We start from the raw sequence: 23,885 nt of genomic DNA, 5'->3' as shown, positions 1-23,885 counted from the left end.
AAAGTTTATTTATTTTTAGTAATCTCTACACCCAAGTGGGGCTCAAACTCCACCCCAGAAATCAAGATTTGCATGCTCTTCCAACTGAGCCAGCCAAGCACCATAGTTCTGACATTTTTGATTCCTTTGCAGCTTTGGAGCTAGGCAAATGATTTACCCCTGGCCAATGAGAAGACACTGTGTCTTATGTCTTTGGGGATGGTTACATGACCTAATTTCAACCAAAGAGAGTGATTTTACAGGATTTTAGCTCAAACTTCTGGGAAAGAATAGTTCTCTTTTTATGAACTTGGAACTGTTGCTTCAAAGTCTAGAACTGGTAGAGGCCATGTTACCACCTTGAAAAAACTGCCAGGTTGGACATGAAGCCAACACTGGAGTGCAGAGACAAGAAGTAGAGAGAGACGGACTCCTAAAACCAGATCTACTTCAGGACTTTTTAGTTACTTTGGGCAGTAGAGAACTTCTGGGCTCAAGCCTGTTTGGATTTTCTGCTTTAAAAAAAAAAAATTATTTATTTGAGAGAGAGCGAGAGCATGTGAGCAGGGGTGGGGGGGGGCAGAAGGAGAGGGAGAGAGAGAGAACCTCAAGCAGATTCTATTCTGAGCGTGAGCCCAACACAGGGCTCAATCTCATGATCCTGAGATCGTGACCTGAACCGAAACCAAGAGTCAGGCGCTTAACCGACTGAACCACCCAGGTGCTCCAGGTTTTCTGCTACTTTAAAAACAAAAATTCCTTATGGGTAAGAGGAGCGCTTAGGCAGTGGCAGCGGGAATGGAGAACATCAAATCTATGACACGTTGCAGTGAATGTGGCCCTCATTTGACTTAAAGAATTCAGGGAGTAGAGATGGGGAAAAGTTAAGAACATCAGCCTCATCAACTATTGTATCAAGTGGTAAATACAAGTTTTATTAGCATGTGATAATGAATTTACTTTGAAATTTAATCTTTTCTAATGATATACTAAATTCAAATCCTCAATAACCTGGTTGGCAGCATTTAGAAGTGACTCAGTTTACTATGTGAGCTTCTATTTGGTCTTTATTTAAAATGCTAGTGTACAATTAGTGAGATTGGGAATTCTGAAATATAGATTTTTAGCCTCCAAACTAGTAATAGATGGATAGCAATTAATATACATGCAAGTGTTACAGCTTTATATCATCAACCAACAGCCCAATTCTGTTTCTCTTGCACAAGAGACTCATATATTCATGGCTCAGTCACTGTGTGCAACTATTACTGATTAGCTCTGAGTCAAGTGAAAACATTTCTCTTTTTAGTCAAGTGCCTTCTGATATTCATAAACTTTTAGAAAGTGTTGTACTTTTATTTATGGTAAATCATAATTTTGTTTGATATTGTAAATTTCAATTAAATCTCCATCCCTCAGTAATCTTGAAATATTTCAGATCTTAAAGGTTTATTAAACTCTAGATTTTTAAAATCTAATTTTTTAGATCATAAGGGTGACATAAAAAAATATTGAATAACTATGCTTTAGTTTTTACTTCTGTCCTCTGATTTACTTATGATACTGAAAGACTTTTCCAAAAGGTTTGCTTCCCTACCTGCCACCTTGATAGGTTCCAACAGAGATGATAACTGGAAAAAAAGGTAGAAAAAGTTGACAAAATTTTTATTTAATGAAAGTTAACTAGAATAAAATAAGCTTTCTTATTATGATAAAAATTTCTCAGAGGGCCCCCAAAATAATAATTAAAAAAAAATAAGTTCCCAGGGATCTATTGGTTATATTCAATTCAGATGTAGGTGATTGAACAAGTAGAGATAGTTCAGTGCTCTTGACACCAACAAAAACATTACCTTGTGGAAGAGAGATAGGTCTTTCTAAGTGTATAATAGTGGAAAGATACTTGCATAATTACAAGGCTGCGCTGACAGCTGCTTATCATGTCCATTCTCATGCACTGCAGGTGGTAATTTACCCATGTGCTTTCCATTCATTTGAATGGAAAACAGTAGGAGGTGGCCCTTATGAATCCCATATAATTGTAGACATTTTAAGCAACTATCATTGAAGTTTTTTTCATTTTAATATTGTGTAAAAATATGACTTATTATTTTTTAACTAGATTTTCCTATTCGACAGAATCTTTTAAATACTATGCCTACAATTTTTGTCTCCTTACTTTTTCTCTGAAATTATTACTTTATTATTTTCATATTCCAAGGCATAAGTGAAAGGTAACAACAATGGGAACAAAGTCTTCGTTAAGATATGGATCTAATGAAAATGTTGGATAAAATCTTGTCTTTTTATTAACATTCCTAAATGTAGTAAGTACGGTAGCATAAAAAACTACATATCAAATATACTCTGAGTTCAGAGGGTTTGATTTTATAAAATTGCCTTTAATAATCATTTTATTTGAAAATTTTTTCAAAAGCCATTTAATAATATCCATGTATATGGAAGTTCCTGGCTTTAATCTCAACCAGCTAGAAGAGACCAGGACCAGGAAATAAAACATTTCCTGTACAACTATAGTTGCTGGCTTAAGAATTCAAGGTCAAACTCACACATGGTCTTCAGGAGAGATCTTTCGCTTTTTTTTTTTTTTTTTAAGATTTTATTTATTTATTTGAGAGAGAGGGATGCATGCTTGTGCATGTGAGGTGGTGGGGGTGGGACGAGGAGCAGAAGGGGAGGGAGAAGGACAAGCAGACTCCCCACTGAGCCCGGAGTCTGACTGGGGCTCCATCCCAGGACCCCAAGACTATGATCTGAGCTGAAACCCAGAGGCTGGCGCTCAACCAACCAAGCCACGCAGGTGCCCCCAGGTCCTTCACTTTTGATCAGAAGTTCTTTCTTTTTACTGAGCACACCATTCTTACAAACAAACATAAGGAAACAAATGAACAGCTTTATATCCTAATACAGAGGCAATTAAAGAAAATACCAGATAGGAGAAGAAAGGTTTATTTTGGTCACTTACAGATTCAAATCACATTTCAACTGTTTCTTTTCCTTAAATCGCCAGGTTTGGAGTTTATCACCTCATTCTCTCAGCTCCTAAAACACTTTTTTTTTATTAGAGAGAGAGAGCACCTGTGTGCACATGTGTGGCGGTGGGGAGGAGCAGAGGAAGAGGGAGAGCGAGAATCTCAAGCATGGAGTCTGACCCGGGTCTCTATCCCAGGACCTGAGATCATGACCTGAGCAGAAATCAAGAGTCAGCCACTTAACCGACTGAGCCACCCAGGCAGCCTGCTCCCAGAACACTTTTAAAAATAAATTGACATCATGATCAGGGTTGATAGTAAAAATATTTAACGACTGGTGCAGATGCAGGGCGCCTCTCCCTTTGCCCCACCCCCGCTCACGCTCTCTAAAATAAATAAATCTTTCAAATCAAACAAACATGCTGGCCAAGTACTGAAGTCTGGAGCTTATCTATGCTGGCCATCTTTTAGCTATTGGATCCTGTAGAATTCCAAGGTGTCCCAGAGCCCTGACTGCTGAGGTGACTGGGAAGCACTCAGGAACAATGGCAGTGGTCCTAACTTCAAAAACCAAAGGATGAATGGGTGCAGAGCCTATTTCCGATGCATTTTAACAATCCCAGCTGGCAGAGAATGCACAAGATGTTAGTAACTCAAATAAGTAACCTTTGGATTTGATGTGTTTTAAAACATTTTTTCAGAAAATTTAACAACAATTTAGATTCGTATCGGTGTGTATTTTACTAAAGTTCTGCCTCTGTAATTCCCCTAAAGTAGGACACAATGAATGTCACCAACATCCAAAGAGTGGAGAGAAGAGAACATTATAGCCAGAGGACTTGGCATGGCCAAGCAGACTTTGGATTACCAGTTCCACTTACCAGGCACTTGCTCTTGCATATAAACAGAGATGCCAAAGAGATGGAAATGTGCTGATTAAAGTAAAAAACAGCAACAACAGTATTTTAACAGTTGTGGTGTCCTGTTAGGAATTAAATAAAACAAAGTAAAATAAATATACTCCTTTCATGTTGATAGTAGCCATTCTACAACTATGGAAAACTAATGTTCTATATTGACTGTTTTTAAGTAACTACTCAAAAACAGATTCTGGCACCTTGTATTTTCCCAAGGTAAATAAGTCATTAAGTAAACCAAAATTCCCACCCTTACATGAAAACATGTATTTGTGGATCAGTGCATAATGGATAGAAAAGCTAAAGTAAGTATTTACCCTCTGAAATCTGGGTCTGAAATTTGTTGTTATTGGATGTTAAGGAATTCCCATTAGGTGGTATGAACTAGTCTATTTCTTAACTTTTTTTTTTCTCTCTTCTTCTCCTTACTCTGATTTTGGCCAGAAGGTGAAAAACAAGTACTTTATGGTGATATTATGGTCACTGCATGCTTTCTAGTGAAGAGACAAAGGGCTGAGCAGCCTATTTCTGTCCTAGGCATGGGAGTGAGGAATAAAGATTTGTGTGGGTCTGTGTGTGTGTGTGTGTGTTTCTGAAGAAATATAATTAGAATAGAAATAGAATTCTGTTGCTGGTGGTTTTATGTTTCTATATCAGTAAAATAACAGTAATAGTTACAAAGTTGTGTTCAGGCTGAGAGGACATGCATAGGAGAATCCTGGTGCATAATATGTAGTACTCAAAGTATGTTAGTTCTTATTATTAGTTAAGAACCTTTATATTTTAAGGCTATTTGAATCAAAATGTATACATACCTCCCATCCCCAACCTACTTGCCCTTTAGAAAATGGTTATTGATTTTTGAACTCTGGAAGGTACAGCTGTATCTGGTCAAGAAAATCTCCTGGATTGGCAGGCTATTGAGTAGCTGCCTGGGAACAGCCATGAGAGGGTCACTTCTGATTAGAACTGACATCTAAGACTTTTAAAAATGAGTTCCTTCCCAGCCTGCTCATGTACTCTTCTTTATTGTTTATAGAATTGGAAGCCCTGTTACTTAAAATAGGACAGACACTACATTTACGTTCTGCTGACAATTAATACAATTAAGAATAATTAAAAGTTCAGGCACTACTAATCCCCTCATAAAGCGTCCTCGAAGCTGATACAACTATGAGGATTTAAAATGACGCTAATCCCACACGGTGTGGTGACAATGCCCCGTCCTTGAACTGTTTGTCTTTCATGAGGAGGTAAGGACAGAAATTGAGGGTGCCAGGACAAGCAAGTACATGATTTAGGATTTGACAAAGGTATTCTTCTGGTGGGGATGGGGAGGGGGGAACCCCCAGTCCTTCCTTACAATAATTCGCAAAGCACTGATTTAAGATGAAATCTTTGTGCATAACCATGTAACAGGTTACATGGTCTGACTTGTGGAGCCTGCCCCCAAATCTGTCTCCAAGCACCTGTCATGAAATCTGATTTTATAATGAGAATTTTATCTCTTAGGATCATCAGATTTAAAGATCAGAGTTTAAGATTCTTCTTAATAGTACAAATATTTCTGAGAAGAGATAGGAACTCACATTTATTAAACAACAACTATCTGAGTTATTTTTAAATTCATTATTGTGATTCTTCAAAACACTGTCCCAATGCCCTAAAAGAGTTTAGTTACCATGAAGGGCACTTAGTGTCATGGTGAGCAAATATCAGCAGAGGATAGTAATGTCCTGTGTGTGTGTGTGTGTGTGTGTGTGGGAGGGGGCCCTTAGAGAATTCAGAATCAAACCTAGAGAGGCTTCCTTGTTTTGCCCTGTATGTCGCTCCTTAGAGGTTCTGTTTGTTTGACCACTTTGAGGTCACATGGGTACCATAACTTTGGACATAATCTTGCTGACACAGACACGTCTGCCAGCCCAGTGGAGAAGCTGAGAATTGAGGGGAGGCTGCGTATTTAATCTAAGGCTTGTGCACTTTGCCTCCCCCTCCACAGACCTTCACCGGTCTTCATTTGGTAAAGCTTCACATCATGGCTTACTCTGTGATCTCACTTCCTGCATGTTTTAGGGAGGGAGGTCTGTGTGGAAACATCCTGAGATATCAGACTAAAAGGAAGTCATGTATTCTGAACTAGCTATTTTAGTTCAAATATTACACATTTCCTATTTTCTCTTGAGAATGTTTTCTTGACTTTCTGGCAGAATTTCAAGATGAATAGAGAAAACAAACCCTCAAGATTCTCTAAACAAGGGTTTCTCCTACTAGGGTTTTAAAATGTTTTCAAATTTCTTCTCATCTATTTTATGAATTTAGACATTCTAGCCAGGTCAGAACATTCTCTTAAATTTTCTTTTCCATTAATTTGTGATTACAGTATTCACTATTATGTTGGCTTGGTGGGACTATTTCAATAATTTAATACTGAATCTTAATAGAATTTCTGGTACAAAGGTCAAGGCATCTGACCTAGAATCAGAATGAAGGTAACCTGGTCATAAGTGCTTACATTGACCGCAGGAGGGGGTTTCATGTATCCTCTGTTATTGAGATGTTCAGTGACTGGCACGGGCTGAGTGGCATATTCTCAGTACAATGACTGAATATTCTGTTTATTTTCTTCTAATCCATGAAAAGTTAAAATTCAACTCCACAAATCTATTCAGAAAAGTGTCCTTTAATGGAAGATTCCGCTCTGGAATAAATATATTTATTAAGGAGAGTCAGTCACTGGATTACATAAAGCACAACAGCTTTTTAAAACAGCTTTCTTATGAAAGTAAGTTGGACCAGTACTGATATTTGGGATAGCGCATCCTAAGTTCATTCCCATTTGGAAATAAAGAAACAAGCACTCTTTGAGGTATAGGCCTTTCGGTCATGAACTCATGGGCTCTAAAGCCATATATCACTTCTAAACTAGAGAAATTAAAACTGCACTAAGTTGAAATGGAATTTTCTCTAATTAAAAGACTAATAAGCTTTAACCATAGAATAACTTAAGAAAGAAAAGCTTAAGAGAGCTCACAATTAAAACAATTATCTAAAAATTCTGATAAATATGAAAATCTCCAACCTTGTTTTTTGCTTTCAGTTCTTGAACTCAGACACTATTTGCTTTCCTTCCATTTCCTTACCCAACCTCCAGGCCTGTTTTTCCAGATATATTCATGTATGAAGTGTGTTGACCTCTTATTAATCAGATAGTAGGCTAAAATGAAATAACATGCATTCTCATTTAATCTTTACGGCATTTCTGTAATGTACTAGAGGGCTTTGCTCCTTATTTTATTGGAGGGAGAATTTTAAGCAGCTATTCTGATTCACCTCCACAAATGAGGAACAAAAAATTCAAATTGTCATGTCCAAGTTTATCATTTATGTATCACCTATGTGATAGTGCGTCTGGCATCAGGGAAGTGAACGTCGCGTGGCTGGTTGTAGTGAGTGCACAGCTAAGCTGAACACCCCCATCTTCCTGCAGTCAGGTGTGACCAGATGACTGAGTTCTGCAAGAGGACGTATGAGAGGACGGATGGTGTGCCATTTTTAGGCCAAGGCTTTTAGAAGTGGGTAATGTACACTCCATGTTCTTTTCTACTTTTTCCAACAGGGTGAAGATTACGACAAAGCCTTTCAAGATACTGAAACCACAAGGTAGAGGAAGCCTTTGTTGCGAAGGAGAAAATCACCCACAGACCACGGAGCTCCTGCGATGCTTCCTCTCGTGTGTGACTCTGGTACTGTTTGAGTTTATTTGTTAAAGCAGTAGTATTATAGTAATTCATGCTTATTTTCATTGTTTCCTAGCTTCCTTTCCCCAAACTTTATAACATATTCTGTTAGGGCCACTTAACTCTCTTCCTGTTGATGTGACATGGAAGACACAGGCTTCTATTTGTTATTAGAGCAGATGCTGCTCTTCATATCTTCCTTCCACAAAACTTGCCATAAGTTTTGACACGTGCTAATTATACTGCTTATGAAATAATGCTAATTTATGGTTATCAGTCTCTTGAAAAAAGATGAAAAGCTTACTATGTCTTAACCATTTTGTTGAAAGGTTGCTGATAACTTTTTCAGTACATATCATTAAGAATGCAAAATGAAAATCCAGACTGAGACACATATTTTGTGAAGATCCTGTATATGTAAATGCTTAGTTTACTACTTGGTCATTTAGAGAAAATGTGGTGATTTTCACCAATTCCAAGCTATGAAATAAACACTACGTATGAGTAGAGAAAACTGGGATTTTATTCCTTAAGTGACACTAGCTGGATGACTTTGACCAAGTCACTTACTTTCAGTAGAACTTAGCTTCAAAAATATAGAAACAATTGATAACACTTATTGAGTGTTAACTCTGTATCTAAAAATGGCCTTGGTGCTCTCCATGTATTAATCTCTTTACTACAACATTATGAGATAATACTACTTTGGCATTATTTTACAAGAGGGAAACAGAAAGAACAATATGGTAGACTTATCTGACAATAATCACTCAGCTAATTGGTAGCAAATTTGAGATTTGAACTGTCAGCCTGTCTCCCGAATAAATACTATTAATCAGTTTACTAGTGCTTCCAAGCTGGAGTGCATCAGAATCATCTAGAAAGCTGTTATAAAACACAAATTTCTGGGTCTCACCCTCAGAGTTTCTGGTGTAGTAGGTCTAGGGTCGTGCCTGAGAATTTGCACTTCTGACCGGCTCCGAAGTGATGCTGCCGCTGTGGACCCAGGTGCCACAGGGTAAGAGGCACTGTCAGAATTTTGTATTTCAAAACATAATCAAAGGTTGGGATTCCTGGGTGACTCGGTTAAGCGGCCGCCTCTTGATTTCGGCTCAGGTCATGATCTCAGGGTCGTGGGATCAAGATCTGCATCAGACTCTGTGCTGGGCGTGGAGCCTGCTTAAGATTCTCTCTCTCCCTCTCCCTCTGTGGCAGCCCCTTCTCTGAAAAAAAAAAAACAAACATAGTTGAAGGTCTACCAAAATAATTTTTTGTCTTTTTCTTTAGAGTCTTGAAATACTTTAAATGAACTATAAATGAAAAATTGTCTTATGTGAGCCAAACGGTACAGTAATTATGTGCTCATTCATTTTCTTAGTTGTCTGATTACCATTTGAATCACACTAGTACTTTTATATTTTATGTTCATCTTTGGAAACACTTTAACTCCAGTTTATATGCTAATTTATGTGGTCAGTTTTTAATACTTGCTACTTTTTTGTATTTTTTTAGTTTTCTTGGGGAAAAAAATCACTTTGTCCCCCCACAGCTTATATTGTACAGCTATCTGACAAGAAATTCTATTTACAGTCTCTGAATTACATTTTGAATATTGTCTTTAGCTTTCCTTGGATGTTCATTATAAAATCAAAGATGAATTTTTGAATAGTTTAAAAGGAGATATAGAAAGTAGAGATAGAAGGCAATATCACAAAAGTGTGAGAAAAAAACATGAAAAATAGATTAAGAGACTCTATAGAGTATAGAGGAACATACTTTAAAAATACAAATGTATCATAAATTTAAAAATTGGTCATATATACATGTTGTATATATCTATCTATGCATATATACACACATATATAATGATTTAGCGCACAATGTGCTTTCATGTATTGAAGCTGTCATATAAATTGTAAAACATTTTATATTGGGTATTTCTCATCAATTCCATTATAAATTTTAGTTTATTTTCAACTGAGAAATTTTGATCCATATTGCCTTAGGTTACAAATGAGTAACTCTGAATAGGAATTGATGAAATAGGGACATTAAAAGCTTGTTGACTTTTCTAATGTTAAGAGTTTCTGTCTTAAGGATCCAAGAAGAATGTCTTCCTTAGGATTGTTTGCCTTCCAAAGCATCTGTGGCTTCGGAATCATGCACAGGGAGAGAAATTCTGAAATAGGAGAAGGATGTGGGTTGGAATGGAAAGAAAAAAAGAATTAAAAAGTAAAATAAGTGAAAGGACCATGCCCTAATTAAAACCACTTTTCTATCTTTCAGAATCCCCCAAATGCACATAGATGAAAGCAGGGCTGCTTGTTTTATTAGTTGCCTAACCAATCAATACCATCCTGGAAGCAACAACTGTATAAACACAAAGCCTCCAGCAAAGGCTTTGTAGAGCCACCTGCACTCTGATCTAAACTGAACCGGAGTGACATTTCAAACATTCTCATGAGAAGTTTTCTACTTTCTCAGGATACGACATTCCACATTGCCCATAAGGTTATTGAAATATGTTCAGTAGCATTTTCTTATTCTAGTATGTCCAGTACAGTATTTTAAAATCGTAGCTGGAAAATACCTTCAGCTTTGATACTGAACATATAAAGTTCAGATATAAGGCTGTACTGTTTCCAAAGAACATGTAAGGAATTGCATCTGCTCCTGATGATTACTATTGCATGTGTTCCTAATCAGTATCATTATTTCTTTAATTTTTTTCCACATTAGGATAGCAACTAACAAAGTTGTATTTTGCTATAAAGTTTATCTTCTTGTGTACTACCAGAGGCATGAAAAATAGGTATTACATAAACTCAAACCAAAATGTGCTTAAAATAATTAGTCCAAACTTCTAGAGTATTTTCTTTGAACAAATTGAAAGCATTATGTACTTGTTATTGCCAAATAGCTTAGTGGGATTGGAACTTTTAGTTAAAATTTATTTATAGCTTTAAAAATAAAAATAGCTAACAATTAATAAACACTTTCTCTTTGCCAAATATTGTGACAAGATTTTATTCATTGACTTATTTAATGACTAACAGAGCAAAGTAAGTATTGTCATGATTTTATGAGGAAAGTTAGAAAAATTAAGTGACTTTCCTCAAATCCTACAACCAGTAGGTGTCTGAGCTAGAACTTGAACCCAATTTTCACTGCACTATACCACAAATTTGAATAGGATTTTTTTACACTCACTGCTAATTTCAATAGCTACACATTAACAGGTGAGTTGATGGCCTGTTTATTGAATTTTGGCCTTTTTTTTGCTTAAGGCAAATTGTGTGGTAATTGTCTATTTGTAGTAATTTAAAAAATCCACAGCCATTAATTAAAATAAAATCAACTAAAAATAAAATTTAAAGGAAATCCAGCCATTAATTAAAATAAAATACAGCAGTAATTGCATACATTTAAGCATTTTAATCCCCATAACTGCCCTTATATATGAGGCTGCTAAGATTTTGTCAGATATAAAATATCTCATTTAAAATACATTTTAGTTATTATCTTAATAATACTTATTATAGTTTTACTTGTATATTAGTGAAGTGGTTGTATATTAAAGCAAATATTATTTGCATTTACTGGGTGCAGATTAATTCATTGATTATTAATCCATTAATGAATGAATTAACTGATTTATTAATTCACTTATAGGCATAGGAAACATGGTGATAAACATGATAGATGCAGACCTCTCTTCCATAGAGTTTATATTCTAGCAGAGGACTTATATATGAAAGCAACCAACTAGAGAAATAATTGTTTACTTATAATTTGATGTTAACAAGTACAAGTGCAGAAAGCTTAGAAAGCATTGAACCCCATACCTGACCTGGGGTGAAAGAGGGGTCTGGAAAACTTCTGAGGGAATGGAAGTCAGCTAAAATATGGATGATAAGGAGGATTTAGTTGGTAAAGGAAGAAGAATAAAAAAGAGCAGAAAAAATGTTATCCTACTTAATTCTCTTCATAAATGTATACCTGTATTATTAACATCATGGAAGGACCAAGTTTTGTGGGAGAGACAGGAAGCTCATAAAATTTGGAGGAAGGAGCTTCTTAAGAAAAAGACAAGAAGATCTTACTTTTATAAAGTTTTACAGAAATAAAAGACTTTATGACCACATTGTGAAGACCCTCCCCAGGGCCTCAAAAGGAGTCCATTGGTGAGGGATGCTGAGGCTTAACCTTCATTATCTTATGGTAACTTTACCTTAGGTGACTGCCCCATTTTATAGATGAGGAAACATAAGGCAGTAAAAGTGATTAAATCGGTATTCCAATATAGGTCTTTCTGATTCCAAAACCATTGTTTCTGACAACTCTATTATACTTTGTCAGACACTTCATTAGCAAAACCAGAAATTATATGAGCAGCTTAGGCATGGAAGTGGACATAATTTATTCATTTCTGTGTTCAGCATAGCTGAAACAAATGGAGCAAAATATGTATGTTAAACTCAGTAAGTTTTAAGATGTTTGTGTCCTTAAATATAACAGATTTTACCTAAGAGTGAGAAGTGGTAATAAAGGCTCAGGGTGAGGGATGCACTGGGGAAGGCGTGGGGGTTGGAGCAGGCTTTGAGAGAGGAATCTTGCCAGAAGAACATATGTAGTTTCCTTGAATTCACAGAAACAAAGAAACACCTTCTTTCATCCTGAACAACTCTTTGGTAATGTGGATCCAGAAAGAATAGCTAGAAAATTATCCTACACCTCTTTCTTTGGGAAGCTAGTGATGATCAAAAATAAGACAGCTCATGAACAATGTGTAAATACACTTCCTCACCTTCAGTCTACCTTAAAAAGACTAAATAGGAATGTGTGTATGGTTAATGATATACCCAATTTATACAAGAGTATTTCAAGAAATTCTTTCAAACAATGGTACAATGTACTTTTTACTTCTTCCATCCAGTCTCCAATTCTCTTTACCTGTTTGCTTGTAACTGAACTTCTTTCAACTGGTGGCAAAATTTTCCAATTCGCTAATTGAAAGAGAGGCTCAAAATGCCAATGCTAGAATGCTAATTCATAAAGTATTTTAACTAGAGCTCATTTACCTTAATCAGAGATAGTTGATTCTTCCCGGATTGAATCAATCTAGAAGACTGTTTCAAGGAAAAGGACCAAACTTGGCTGACCCTGAAGCTTGAAGCAGGACAGGGACTCAGAAAGATGAACGTGATACAGTGAAATCTCACATTCTATGATTCATAATCATACCTGGAGTTTTTCATGTTAGTTTACACACTTGTGTACACAAACATGTTATGTGTAGATATTTTTGTCAAACATGACAATAGATGTGAGTTGTTAAGTTGAAAATCTTTTGAGTCTCACGAATATAGGTAGGCTGCTACAGGTTCTTTATGGAGTCTTCCCTCTCCCCCCTCTTATTTTTAATTTTCTTTTTTTTTTAAGATTTTATTTATTTATTTGAGAGAGAGAGAGAGTGATTGGGAGGGAGAGGGAGAAAGAATCTGAAGCAGACTCTGTGCTGAGCACAAAGCCCGATGCAGGCTTTCCACCTGAGTGGAAACCAAGAGTCTTAGTTGACCAAACCACCCGGGCACCCCCCCCCCTTTTAAAGCAGTCCATCATACTTAGACGAAACTTATCCTCAGATGATATATTTGAAAAACAACCACCCTCATATTCAGGATGACCAGAAAATCTAATCCAGAATAAATAAAGATGAATCCACACTTACATACATGCTAGTAAATTTAAAGAACACCAAAGAAAATGGGAAGATTATAAAAAATCCCAGAGAGAAAAGAGAACTCACCTACAAAAGAATAGCAGTTAGAATGAAGGATGATTTATCAACAGCAATATTAGAAGCTAGAATACAGAAGAATATATCTTCAAAGAGCTGAGAGAAAATAACTATCAACCTGGATTTCCAGCAAAAACATCTTTCAAGGTATTTTCAGAAAAATCAAAGATATTTTCAGAAAATCAAGATTTTTCAAAAAATATCAAGATATTTTCAGAAAAAAACAAACCATTCACTACCAAAAGACTGTCATTAAAAAAAAAAAATCTAAGAGATATTTTTAGGAAGAAGAGATTGAGTTTACATGCAAAAAGAAATAGCGAGTGAGGTAACTAAGATTGGCTGACCAAACAATAATGATTTCTACATATAGTATATAATTATAATATAAATTAATGCCCTGATTCCAAAAAGTTTTTCAGTCTATTAGGACCTCCAATCTATTGATCCTGATATTTTTTCACTGCCCTCTTCTTACCTCCACAGCTTAAACATTACAAATGCTACTATGCACGTACCCCTGTCTTTTGACTTCACTTATTTCTTTGCACTGTCATGGCAAAGTCAGTACGTGATTTCAATCTAACTTACCGCCAACTCAATACCTGGATCTCTGCAGCTGAATTGTAGGAGAAAGACAAGCTTTACCATGGTGATTAAATTTGCTTTAAATTAATGACAGAAGACTTAAGTGAGACTTAAATATTGCCTGGCAATCATACTTTATTTCTATATTCCTCTACCACTGTTTTAGCTGTTATTTTTCTCTATCTCCTCACGTCTTCATCACCTCCTAACTAGTCTCATTCCCTGTTGTTGACATTGCTTCCAGTTTCACTGGGAAAATCAAAGTGTTTTATTTTTTACAATTTATTAATTATTTTAAAGGTTTATTTATTTGAGAGAGAAAAAGAGAGAGAGGGAGAGAGGGACTGAGTTGGGGGGAGAGGGTCAGAGGGAGAGAATCTTAAGCAGACTCCGCACTGAGTGCAGAGCCTGATGCAGGGCTTGATCTCACGACCCTGAGATCATGACCTGAGCTGGAACCAAGAGTCGGGTGCTTAACTGACTGTGCCACACAGGAACCCCCAAAATCAAAGTATTTTAAAGAAAAATCTGTACACATATGTTTCATCCACAAACTGCTTCTCACTTAGTCCCATCAATGGACTCTCTATACTCCTATCTGAAACATCCTCTCATCTTGTGTGTTAGGTCTCATTGGCTCTTAACCTACACAGGGACATCACTCCAACCAATTCTTTTCTGTCTCTCCTACATGATCAGTTTCTCTTTTCTTAACTGTATTGTCCTGGTTGCATACAAACATACTCTTTCTCTCTCACAAACAGAAAGGAAAAGGAAACAACAAAAAAACAAATCTGGACTTTGTTTCCTCTACCAACAACCACCTCATTTCTTTGCTTCCATTCACAGCCAGTTTTTCTAAAGAGCTTTCTATACTTCAATCTCCAGTTCTTGTGCACACCTTGGTTTTTTTGTATTTAAAACAGAAAAATGCTCTTATTATATGTGTATAGCTTGATTATTTTTCACCAATTGAACACACTCATGAAAATAGCACCCAGAACATAATAATACCAGCAACCCAGAGGCCTTCTTTATGCTCCCTTTGAGAAACAATTGCCCTAAATTGTCAATTTTCCTGACTTCGAACCCCATAGAGTTACTGCATTTACTTTCATTTTTATTTTTATTTTTTAGTTTTTTTCCAAACCAAACTGTATCCAGCTTTATTAAAGATACTTTTCATAAACAATCATGGTATTTCAGGCAGGACATGAGCAGACAGTTGTTAGCAGTATACAGCAAATTTCAAACTCTCTTGTTCAATGGGCTATCAAAATCAGAAAGCCACTATACAACCCAATGAAGTCTTCAGCTGATGCTCTGAATGGGGAAACTTTAGAGTGAAATTTGACACTTAACATTTGGCATATTGTTTAACAACTTTTCACAAGCCGACCCTGACTTTCAGGAAATGAAATGAAAATGACAGAATTATCAATCTGAAGATTCCACAAGCTACAAAAGGAGGTCTTTTGAGGGACACCATCTCCATGGTGACACTGCAAAGTCCAGATTGCCTGACATACTGGGAACCATTTTGGGGGGTCAAGTTCCAATAGGTCTCTGGGTTTAAGGGAGTCAAGTCTGGGTTGAAGGCAGAGAGGGAGAAGAGGATATAAAAGTGAATTTCAGTTTATCCACACCATAAGGCATCTGGGCCAAGGTGGCTGATGTGTTTCAACATCAAGGAATCCCTCCTCCTGGGAACCAAGAGGAAGCTTCCCAAAACTGGAAGAGAAAAGTGTTTTTCACCCCTGTATCAATCTAGCTTTAGAGATACTCTATTAGTGACATATGCCCTTCTCCCCAAACAACAATGAGGTATTCTGTGCGCTAATGTCATAGCTTTAAAAAAAAGTAAAACAAAATTCTGCATTTTAAAATAAATATTTTATTTATTTATGAAAGAAAGAAAGCAGAGGGAGGAGCAGAGGCAGAGGGACAAGCAGACTCTGTGCTGAGCATGGAGCCCGAGGTGGGGCTCATCTCAGGACCCTGAGATCATGACCTGAGCCAAAACCAAGAGTCTGGTGCTTACCTGACTGAGCCACTCAGCCACCCCCCCAAATTCTGCATTTTTATTAAACTTGGTAAAAAATAGAATTTCCAACTGTACAGTCACCAGAAGTACAGTTAACAAAAATGCACACACTTTCCTTGGTATCTCCTACTTTTGTTTTTATAAATGGAGTTATTTTTTTGTATTTGCTTTTGCTTGCTTAAATTATGTTTGTGAGATATACACATTTTAAAATCCACCAAGTCTCATTTAAATAAGATGCAATGCGGCCCTTGTTGCTAGTATTCCACCAACAGTGTCCTTGTCAAGTCATACATAACCCCACATTGCTCAATTCACTAGTCAAATATCACCCTACCTGACCCACTGATCTTTTTTGTCGTATATGTTCTTCTTCGTTTTCCTGCCAGAATAGTTCTGTCTTGCAGTTTTCCTCCTTCCTTCTGCTTCTCTCTATCTTTTTTGCTGGTTCCTTTTCTTCTCAATTTTCCCTCAGTGTTGATGTGTCCCAGAGTTCATTTCTTGGTCTTCTTCGTTTTCCTCTAACATCACTCATTTTCTTGTTGATTTCATGGTTCTAAAAAACATCAGAGTGATATTGACTCCCAAATTTATATATCAGGCCCAGATTTTTTCCCTGAAATACAGATTTGTATATGCAATGATGTACTCTACAGCTCTACTTGGATGCCCAACAGATTTGCTAAACCCAGTAGCTGCAAAATTGAGTTCGAATTTCATTCCTCACAACCTGATCCACCTAAAACCTTTTCCATCTCATTTGTTAGCACCTTCATTCTTCCAGGTGCTTTAAGTCAAATACTTGAAATTATCCTTGAATCTTTAGTTTTCCTCACAATACATCCATCTATCAGCAGATTTGTTCACTTTTTAAAAAACATATGGAGGAACACATTCATCTGTCCATGGGCTCTTAGGCTGCTTCCATAATCTGGCTACTGTAAATAATGTTGCTATAAACATAGATGTGGATTTATTCTTTCAAATTAGTGTTTTTGTATTCTTTGGGTAAATACTCAGTAGCATAACTACTGGATCATAAGTAATTCTATTTTCAATTTTTTGAGGAACCTCCACTTGCTCTCCAAGTGGCTGCACCAGTTTACATTCCCACCAATAGTGAACAAGGGTTCCTCTTTCTCCACTTCTTCCCCAACACTTGTTGCTTCTTGTGTTTTAGATTTTAGCCTTTCTGACAAGTGCAAGGTAATATTTCACTGTAGTTTTGATTTGTATTTCCCTGATGATCAGTGATGTTGAACATCCTTTCATGTGTCTGTGGGTTATCTGCATGTCTTTTTTGGAGAAATGTCTGTTCATGTCTTCTGCCCATTTTTTTTTTAACTGGGTTATTTGTTTATTTGGTATTGAGTTGTAGAAGTTCTTTATATATTTTGGGTATTAACTCTTTATCAGATATGTCATTTGCCAGTATCTTCTCCCATTCAGTAGGTTGTCTTTTAGTTTTGTTGATTGTTTCCTTTGCTGTGCAGAAGTTTTTATTTTGATGTAGTCTCAATATTTTTGTTTTTGTTTTCCTTGCCTCAGGAGGCCTATTTAGAAAAATATTGCTATAGCCAGTGTCAGAGAAATTACTGCCTGTTCTTTCTTCTAGGATTTTCATGGATTCAGGTCTCATTTTTAGGTCTTTAAATGATTTGGGGTTTATTTTTGTGTGTGGTGTGAGAAACCGGTCCAGTTTAACTTTTTTGCATGTACTTGTCCAGTTTTCCCAACACCATTTGTTGAAGAGACTGTCTTTTCCCCATTGCATATTATTGCCTCCTTTGTTAAAAGGTTAATTGACCATATAAGCTTTGGTTTATTTCTGGGCTCTCTATTCTGCTCATTGATCTAGGTGTCTATTTTTGTGCTAGTACCATACTGTTTTGATTTCTACAACTTTGTAGTAGATCTTGAAATCTGGGATTGTGATGCCTCCAGTTTTGTTCTTCTTTTTAAAGATTGCTTGGCTATTTGGGATATTTGTGATTTCATGTAATTTTAGGATTATTTGTTCTAGTTCTGTGAAAAGTGCTATTAGTTTTTTGATAGATATTGCATTAAATCTATGGAATGCTTTGGGTAGTATGGACATTTTAACAATATTTGTTCTCCCAATCCATGAGCATGGAATATCTTTCCATTTGTTTGTGTTGTCTTCAATTTCCTTCATCAGTGATTTGTAGATTTCAGAGTACAGGTCTTTCACATCTTTGGTTAAGTTTATTCATAGATATTTTATTATTTTTGGTACAATTGTTAATGGGATTGTTTTCTTAATTTCTCTTTCTGCTGGCTGCTTCAGAAATGCAAGGGATTTCTGTGTATTAACTTTGTACCCTGCAACCTTTTTTGATTACTGATTCAATTTTGTTGCTGGTAATTAGTGTGTTCAGATTTTCTGTGCCTTCTTGATTCAGTTTTAGGAGATTATATGTTTTTAGGAATTTATCCATTTCTTTTGGGTAGTCCAATTTGTTGACATATAATTTTTCATAATTTTCTCTTATAATCTTTTCTATTTCTGTGGTGTTGGTTCTCCTCCTTCATTTCTGATTTTGTGTGAGTCCTCTCTCTTTCTTTATCAGTCTGGCTAAAGGCTTATCAATTTTGTTATCTTTTTAAAGAACCAGATCCTGGTTTTATTAATCTGTTCTATTGATTTTTTAAATTTCTATTTTGTTATTTTTTGCTCTAATCTTAATTATTTCCTTTGTTCTACTAGTTTTGAGCTTTTAGTCTGTTTTTCTTTTTCTAGCTCCATTATGTTGTTTATATGAGATTTTTCTTGCTTCTTGGGGTAGGCTTATTTTGTTATAAACTTCCCTCTTTGAACTGCTTTTGCTACATCCCAAAGATTTTGAACCATCGTGTTTTCATTTTCATTTGTCTCCAGGTATTTCTTTTTATTTCCTTTTTGATTTCTTGGTTGACCCCTTCATTGTTTAGTAGCATGCTGTTAGGTGTTTACAAACGTGGGTTTTATATCTTTCTATTGAATTGACTCTTAAGATTATAAAATGTCCCTTTTAATCTCCAATAATACTCTTTGCCTCAAAGTCTTTTTCTGATATTTTATAGGCTTTTTTTGGGAGGGGGTCAGTGTATACATGGTATATATTTTCAAATCCATTACACTTACCATTTCTGTGATTTTATTTTTAAAGAGTATCTCTTATAAGAAAATATGTATTTTTATAGACTTTTCTTGTGGGTATCTCCTCCATTCGCATTTTATGTAATTTCTTTTCTAATTGGGTTTAAATCTACTACTTACTATTTGTTTTATTGTTTTTTTCTCCTTCCTGTCTCATTTTAAATAAAGCATGTTTTTAAAAAATTATGTCATTCCCCCCTCCATGAGCTTGTTAATCATATAATATTTTATTTTTTTTGTGATTTTTCTAGAGCTGCACTGTTTAATACAGTAAGTGCTACCCAAATGTGGCAATTTAAATAATGTTAAAAATTTTAGTTCCTCCATCACACTTGCCACAATTCCTGTGCTCAATAAGTCACATGTGGCTACTGACTGTAAAATAGGACAGCACAGATTATGAAACACGTCTATTATTGCAGAAGTTCTATTCAGTAGTGCTGCACTAGGGATTTCAGCATGCATTCTAGACTCATTACAGTTTACCTTAAATTAGTACTATTTCCATTTCCTGGATAATGCAAGAACACTACAGAAGTTTAACTCTATTTAACCCCTTCCTGCTTTTGAGATGTTATTCCATAAAATTGAATTATTTCAATATTTTATCCCCATGTAGCATTGTTAATATAATTTTAAACAGTCAATGTTTATTTAGAGTTTCTCAAATATCTTTTCTGGTGTTCTTTATTCCTTCTTAATATGACTGTGCTTTTTTTCTGGGATAATATCTTTTCTACCTGAAGAATTACCATTAGTATTTCTTTTATTTCAGAACTCCTGGTAATTACCATTTTCAGTATATTTTTGACTGAAAATATTTTTATGTTGTTTTTTTCTGAGTGTTGATGAAGTATAACTTCTAATTTGTCAATTATTTTCTTATAGCACCTAGAAATATTGCTATATTGTCTTCTGGTTTCCATTTTTTTCTATTGAAAAATTGGTTGTCACTATTTTGCTTTTTAAAAATCTGTTTTTATAGCTTTTTTCCTCCCTCCTCTTTAATTTTCAGCACTTTTACTGTAATACCCATTGGTGGCATTTTTTGGTAGATATTTATCTTGGTGTTTGCAGATATCTTGAATCTCAGGCATGATGTCTATTTTCACAATTGGGAAATTCTCAGCCATATTTTTTTCAAATATAACTTTGCCCCATTCTCTCTTTCCTCTTCTTTTGTGACTTCAATTAAATGTAATTCTATTTCTCATTTCCATATATGCTTTCTTCTCTTTCTCTTTCTAAATTTCTATCCTCTTTTCTTTCCATGCCTCATTCTACATATTTTCTACTGATATATCTCTAACATGACTAATCCATTATTAAGTCCATTCATGGAAATTTTACTATTGATCTTTTTCTTTCAGTTTTATAATTTCAATTTAATATTTTTATTTTTATTTTTTATTTTTTTTAAAGATTTTATTTATTTATTCATGAGAGACAGAGAGAGAGAGAGAGGCAGAGGGAGAAGCAGGCTCCCAAGGAGCAGGGAGCCCGCTGCGGGACTCGATCCTAGGACTCTGGGATCATGACCTGAGCCGAAGGCAGATGCTTAACCATCTGAGCCACCCAGGTGCCCTCAATTTAATATTTTTAACAGTAGTCTGTGTTGTGATAAAATTGGGCTTAAGGCCTAAAGGTGTTCCTACCTTGCTTCTGCAAGTCAAGACAAGGGGAAGGAGTTAGTGTGTCTAACAGAACTGCATTCTCTGCCACTTTTTCTTTTCCCATTGAAGATGATAATCTCTATGCCTGGTGAAACGTGTTAACTAATATATTGAAGTGTTGCTTCATGCTACAGGAGGGAGACATTAAAATAGCAATGAGTATTTTTAATCTACTCTCAGTCTTCTAACATTCAACACTGGGAGCTGTATCACTACGGGCAATTACAAAAACTGCTTCTAACTGCCCAATTCTAAAGATATGACTATCATTTCTGCTATTTTGCCCAGACTAAATGACCTCAATTCAGAATATTCTGGTGTTCTCCTGACATTCCTAAGACAAGTCCTAAGACTCTTCTTTTAGAGTAAGATTTATTGAGGTATAATTTACACACAGTGTAATTCATTCATTTTAGTGTACAGTTCTATGAGTTTTGACAAATGTACATCACTGTGTAACTGTCACTAAAATCAAGATATAGAATAGCTCCACCACATAGAAAAATTCCTTGTGCTTATTTGTAGTCAACTTTTTCTCCCACCTCCAGCTCCTGGAAAACATTGACATATTTTTTTGTCCCTATAGTTTTATCTTTAAGATACTGTCATAAAAATGGAATCATACATTATATAGCCTTTTGAATCTGCTTCTTTCATTTAGCATAATGCATTTGATATTCATCTATGTTGCTGGGGTATTAGTAGTTTGCTCTTTTAGCCTAGAGTTTGAATGATATAATCAGCAACTGTCTCTTATTCAAACTCTTTTAAAGCTGATTTATAAGTTGGGCGTATATAAATACCTACTTTCAAATCCTGAGCATAACATCTGTCTGTTTCATTGGAAATTCACAAGGAGAATAAAAATTTAGGAAAAGCAATAAATAAACTAATTAAGCAATCCAAATTTGAAGAATCTCAATATGTTCATTCTATACCTTTTCAAGTTAAAAATAATGCCTTTATAATTTTAGACTGGTGAGTATACAATCTATAAAAAGAATCTGAACTGCCAGGAATGTTTGTATTCTCTGAATGCTTTCAGGAAAAGTTTAGGTTAGATGATTGAAAATTAAACATTTATCTGAGTAATTGTTGCTCTAATAAATATCAAAGGAATTAATCATTCACTATTGTTTACAAAGTATTGTCATCATTTTATTTCTCAATCTCATGTTGTCTGGTTATAAGAATATACAATCTCAGTCATATGATAATATTTTATTAAACTTAAATTTGACCTTACCTTTTAGTGTAACAAATAGAGAGTAGAGTTTCAACTTAATACCATGCATGTATCTTTTTTCCAGTTGTGTTTTATTTTTATTGATCCCATCACATCAAGTATATGATATTGAGGTATATTTCATCTCTACTAATTGTAACGGGGCTATTCAAATGCATTAACCAGACTGTTTCTGCACATTGTATTTGAACTGAAAAGATTCATTGTCTTATGGTTTAATGGAATTTCAGAATTTTTTTTATGCTTTCTGTGTTGTGGAATTAATTATGGGATTATAAAGTTGTTTTCTTTTTTCTCCTCAGAAGCAAGATCTTATCATTTAAGTGAAGAACTCAAAGAGCTCAAGTAGAGAATGATAGGATATTTTAAAAGGAAATCTATATATAAGAATTTTTCTAACATGATGAGATATACTGAAAAACAAAACCCTTTGAGTGGTCCCATCCCACAGTAGTTATTACACCATTTTGCAAAAGCATCTTTCCCTTTTTGTCCCTTGCTGACAAGCCTTGTGTATTTTATTTGTATGCAAGTGAATGGCAGTTTATTGTGTCCCAGAGGACAGGGTATTAATGATCATTTGCTTCCTGCTGTGGGGCCTGTCATAATTTTGTAGGCAGAAGAGTGACAGAAGTAACGGCCAATCAGTATGCTAATACTGCCTGAGAATGGGTAGTTAGTCCCTTTTAACCAAGGGCTTTTTTGGCAAATCCTTAGGTAGTTTTCATTAAAAAATGCAATTTTTGATAGCATTGCAAATTGCTACATGGAGCCAGTTGAAGAAACCATATATTTCTTTTGTGTGGCAGTCAGACTTCTGTCTCAGCAGGTGCCTTCTAGGAAAAAAAGAAAGACTTCTAATGTGAAAGCCCATTTTGGTCAGCAAGAATCAATCACTAAAACATTCAGCAATTTGTTATATCAATATCTTAACATGGAGAATTCTATGCAGCATACGAAAATTAAATCTAGTCTCTGACAAGTAAATAGAAGGGAGAATCTTTAAAAAAATTAGTTGAAACAAAGTGTAAAAAATCCTGCAGATTTATACAGTGTGATGTCATTCATTTTTCTTTTTATTCTTCTATTTGTTTCTTCAATTTTAATGACATTTGTTTTTTTAAAGGAAAAGACATGCCTAAAGATGATTGCTTTCAATGATAACATATAAATATTCAAATATTTTAGTAGCCATTTTGTAGCATACAACTTATAGTGAATGTACTCTGACTAGGAAAAAAAAGAGTTTCTTAGAATGCTTTCTGAGTGTTGACACAGCACGTGAACACATGAGGGGATTAGTGGATTAAGGTATAGACAGTTGGTGGCCTTAAGGCTACAGATAAAAAGAGCTCCACTTTCTCTCCATGAAATCACATTTTATTCTTACCCACATACAAACAATGCCAGCTATGTAAACTAATAAACAGGATTATTTTGAAAACACTATTTTCACTTAAATATGTTCATCATAGCAAACAAAACAATAATAAAAAACAGTAACAATTTCGCATATGCATATATCTGCATGAAATACAAGGTAATATCATTTAACATCACAAATATGTTTGAGAAGCTCTGATTTACCCCTGGGGCTGGAGAAAGAGTTCTTTTCTACATATTAAGTTCCGAGCTTAGTTATTTCAAAATACAAACTTATTAGACTGTAGTGATGATCAATGCTATTGACAGAAAAATATATTTAATATATTTTAATAAAAATTAAGTAGATATTATATCAAATGCAA

At 35.2% G+C, this 23,885-nt stretch overlaps 1 long non-coding RNA gene across 2 annotated transcripts in view; it reads left to right on the top strand.

Moving 5' to 3' along the window:
* LOC118548026 (uncharacterized) overlaps nt 1-23,885 on the top strand; it is a 258,620-nt gene that overhangs the window by 29,123 nt on the left and 205,612 nt on the right. For both annotated transcript variants that reach the window (XR_013447076.1, XR_004923403.2), the window contains exon 3: nt 7,506-7,632. This is a non-coding gene — a long non-coding RNA (uncharacterized LOC118548026). The remainder of the gene's footprint in view (nt 1-7,505; nt 7,633-23,885) is intronic.

Source organism: Halichoerus grypus, chromosome 1 (assembly GCF_964656455.1).
Source record: "Halichoerus grypus chromosome 1, mHalGry1.hap1.1, whole genome shotgun sequence".
In the NCBI taxonomy this organism is placed as follows: Eukaryota; Metazoa; Chordata; class Mammalia; order Carnivora; family Phocidae; genus Halichoerus; species Halichoerus grypus.
This window is presented reverse-complemented; position numbering and strand designations above follow the sequence as displayed.